Consider the following 4,348-nt stretch of genomic DNA (forward strand, 5'->3'; position numbering starts at 1 on the left):
ACTTAAGTTGTGTACGCATCGGTTCTATGATTCTGTTCTATGGTTTGGTGGGTGCGAGGCACTGTTGGGGTTCGAATAAGGGGAGCGGGGAGTTCTCTCTGTTTACTGTGAGAGATCTACGTAGCAGCTGTGCTACAGTTGGGTTACTGGTAAGCAGTGTAGGCCTACTTGTTCATGATTTTTATGTGGCGTGGCTGTGGCCAACTGTCTCCATTAAACGGACACTTCTGTCTACATCCTGTGTGTTCCCTGGCTACCAAACGCTACACTATGTTTCACTTCAGAGAGGTTCGGATCGTGAAAACATCCAAGGGTATAGACGTTTACAGAAGGAATATTTCCTTAGCTGAATGAGGAGACACGATACACCACGTGACCGCGCTAAACCAATCACGTTGCCGATTTGGACAGCTATCAGTCCTCTTGCGTTCCACAAATTGTACTAAACTAAGGTTTTTATAATATATATATCTCTAAGGAAGACAGATTGATTCTTAACAGTTAAGAATGACCGTGATTAATTTCTATCTTGAAGAACAATAATGCATGAGGGTGCCAAAGGCAAAGACATGAGCCCAAATAGAAATAGGCCTACAATATCAATAATATCCAAGATCAATAATGATCGTTCATATAGGCTATACAAAGTGGTCCAACTGTTAAACTGTGCTTCAAAAGGCAATGCAAGTTACCTTTCATGATATATACATTTTTTTTAAAAAATAAATAAATGGAAACAATTCCAATTTTCAGTGATATTCATGCATTTAAAGTGGGATAAATGGATCCTAACATTATCAAACACAAGCAGGTAATTGGAGTGCTTCTGGGTCTTCACCTTTTTTCCTTGGTGCTCATCAGTGTAGGGGCTGTCAAACTTGGTCCAGGAAGACAGATGCTGAGGCATTGTAGCCAAATAAAGTTTTTAAAAAAATGCAACCTTGAGTGCCTCTGCATCCGTCTTCCTGGATTCCTAACAGTGCTTCATTTATAACAAAACAATAATGCAAGTGGTGGTAGATCCCTTTTTAATCAATAATGGAAGCCATTATAATTATCAATATAATGAATATGCAGTTATTCATGTGGTAATTTATCCATTACTAGATACACAACACATACAAACAGTCATAAGTATATGCTTCAATAGACTGGCCTAACTGCATGGTTGTACCTAAACAGGAGGACTAGGGCATCAGTCTACAACCCCTTGGTGGCAAGGAAGATGGAGGCAAGGCAAACAATTACAGGCTGCCCTTTTAATGTATGCCATTGAAATGTTGACAAAATTATCCACTGTTGGCTCCTTAGTGGCACCTAGAATCCAGCTGACTAAATTATTAAGTACAAGAGGAACAGCTGTTTGTGCTTCACTGAACGTCTGTAGTCTTCTGCAGTGGGAGGCCATGGGAACAACGTTGTCCTTTTTCAGTGTTACTATCTGTCTGGCTCATTTTGCTGGACTGTCACAATCTGTTTCCACACCTAAGGGTAACATGTCGAAGACCATATCTGTTGACAAAGTCTGAGCAGCAAACAACAATTCAGGCATTCAGTATTACAAGTGGTGGGGGTGAATAACACAAGATGCCGGCGGTCATGTCGGAGTCTCCTCTTCAATGTATCCTGTCAATAACAACAAATCAAACAGAAAAAATCATGAGTCATGAATACCGGCAAAGGGGGGCTTGATATTGTAGTTTGTTAACATGGTGGGCAGTGTGCCATAATGATTAGTGAGGTGGTCTTAAGATCAGACTAGGGTTGCTGACTCAAATCTCTGACCACTGCATACACCTCCATCCATGCCTAAAGTGTCCTTGAGCAAGGCATATATCCCAACATTGCTTTAAGGAAGGTAAACTATACTCTTTAAATTACTGTAAGCATTACTGTAGCATCACACTGCCATAAGACTTCTGCCTTCCTACTACAAAATAATACAGGTGGCAAGATGAATGGTCACACACATGTATGAAATTTGCCTTAATTTCGACAAATAATAAATTGCCTTGCAAACACCTGTAGCTTGAAACAGACAACTCCACTTGACTGAACCAGGCCAATATGTATTCCTCAATTTGTCTCATTACTTAGAAAATAATATATTATAAAGTACATGTGTGTTGGGCACACCCTTGTATGTGTATTTGTGTGAAGTTAAGATATGACTTACTGTTGATTCTCTGCTCTGGCAGGATCCCTCAAAACCTGGTATTCCGTGGGTAGCAACTTTTGGGTAACTGCACCTCGAGATCCACACAGTCAATGTCCTTGATATGAAGGTCCTGTGTAGGTCCTTTACTTCAGGAGCTTGCACAAAAGAAAAAAAAGAATGTAGCTGGCAGACAAACAGTAGCCTATATTTTCGCTGGTGAACTGGTACAGTTGCATATTGTTAAGATCAAGCACACAGACATGATCCTCATTAACATTCACACTACCTATTACAATCAGTGTGTTAACTTGTGACAACAGATTGTAGGCCTAATAGACTGCTGGATATTGTTAACACAGACCAACCCCTCAATAACTCAGATGGGGTGGGGAACAGTCCTTAACTCAAACACAACATTTGGCTATGATAAAGTACAACCAAGACATCTTTCCACAGATGATAGAACTAGCTTACCTGTCTGTGTGTCTTTGATGAAACCTTTTTGTCTGTCAGATGTGTTCTCCTAGCTTGCCAAAACAATACCTGAAGGCCTTCCCTTTGTCACGTTTCCCCCTGTGGAAAATCAGTACGTTATTCTTCAATCACAAAGCAATTAAGTCCATATAAACTAGCTTCTTAGTGTTATTTCCACATCACCGGAACAATTAATTCAACATAATTGAGCAAGTGCGTTGTGAGAGATCATCGAGGGGCTCGATTGACTGGAGATGGTTTCTCGGAATGCTCACCGCACTGAAGTGTTTGAGAATACAATCACGCACAAGAATGAGTCTCAGAAGTGTTTTCGTTGGTTTACTCGGTGTATTAACTGTCTGAATACACGGTATCAGTGTGATTCTAGTGTAGATCACTCCACCGGTATGGCACCATAGCATCGATGTTATTTTAGTGCGACGCCATGCTGGTCTCGTCGAAGTGCAGTGTACTAATTTCCAAAGTGTAATAAATTTAACTTAAGACGCAGTGTCTCCTCTAGCCGCCGTACACAGCCGTTTCCCCAGTCAATCAGCCCCACGCTCATCTCGCACAACGTCCATGTAAACTTCAATCTTACGACCACAGACTTTGTTTAGATAGTCAACATTAAAGACTGTAAACTGAGATTAAAAAGGGAGACGTCCGGGGCGACAGTCTATCTGTTACAATGGCAACAGGGTGAAGCGTTTACCAAATCATTACCGTCATCTTTTAGGAATATACTTTACACACACCCTGACGTTGTTAAGAGCATGCCACTTACCATTATATGAGGTGAACCTCGTCCACTCCGAGGACCTTGTCTTGGAAGACAACACGTCGCGTTCAGCAAAAGCCATGCCTCCTGACTGCTCCGAAGACCAACTGGCACTGACGACATATTTTTATGTTTGCTGGGTTATCCACGCCCAGTTGCATGGCAGTGAGTCCAAAATTGCTCGCCTCCTTCTTCTACCATTAGGGCTAACAAGGGCGAGACGACTACCGGTACTACCATCGGGTTTTCAAAGAGCCCCATCATTTCGGCTACCAGTGGAGTTAACTGGTAGATAAGACTTTTGCCATAGCCTGTCGGTAACACGGCGAAAACGTCCTTCTTAAAGATGAATGAACGTAGAGCCTCCTCTTGCTCACGTTTTAACGAAAACCCCAAGTCTAATTCTTCCAAAACTGATGCCAATGCATCAAACGAGCGCTGTTCCATTGCCGCCATCTTTCTTGTTGTGCTTTCTCCACTGCCCAGCGTCTCACTGCTATGTCGTCACTCCCTCAAAACCCCGCCCCAGAACCCTCTGCCCCGCCCGCGTTGATTCAAAACACATCTCTGCGTTGTGATTGGTTTAGTTACCATCTTGCCAGATTCAGGGCAAGATTCAAAATGAATAATTGTTCGATACCAGACCCACCCGCAGCTGAAAAAATTTCAGCGTCCAGCAGGTGGCGCTGGTTTACCAGGCTACTACTATATCACTCTCCTGGCATTTCAATTCCATATTACAATTCAAACACATTGATAATATCCTTCTCATATGGGGATGGGGGCACCACCACCACATCCATCACACCACATAGTGAAGTTACTTTCATGCGACTCAATCTGATGTGTTGGTCGCCTGTCAAAAAGAACCAGAAATCCATTTGATGTGGGGGGGGCGGAACTCAAACTCGCCTAGGGCACCAAATAAGCCAGAA

At 42.5% G+C, this 4,348-nt stretch overlaps 1 long non-coding RNA gene across 2 annotated transcripts; it reads right to left on the minus strand.

Moving 5' to 3' along the window:
• Positions 1-962: 962 nt before the first annotated feature.
• Positions 963-3,542, minus strand: LOC134445061 (uncharacterized). Of its 2 annotated transcripts, XR_010034178.1 has the most exons (4): positions 3,420-3,542; positions 2,633-2,731; positions 2,177-2,313; positions 963-1,626 (listed from the first exon to the last, which is right to left on the minus strand). It is a non-coding gene; the product is annotated as an uncharacterized LOC134445061 (long non-coding RNA). The 2 variants fall into 2 exon arrangements; XR_010034177.1 differs by lacking the exon at positions 3,420-3,542 and having other exon boundaries at positions 2,633-2,895.
• Positions 3,543-4,348: the final 806 nt, after the last annotated feature.

Source organism: Engraulis encrasicolus, unplaced genomic scaffold, assembly GCF_034702125.1.
Source record: "Engraulis encrasicolus isolate BLACKSEA-1 unplaced genomic scaffold, IST_EnEncr_1.0 scaffold_96_np1212, whole genome shotgun sequence".
Classification (NCBI taxonomy): domain Eukaryota; kingdom Metazoa; phylum Chordata; class Actinopteri; order Clupeiformes; family Engraulidae; genus Engraulis; species Engraulis encrasicolus.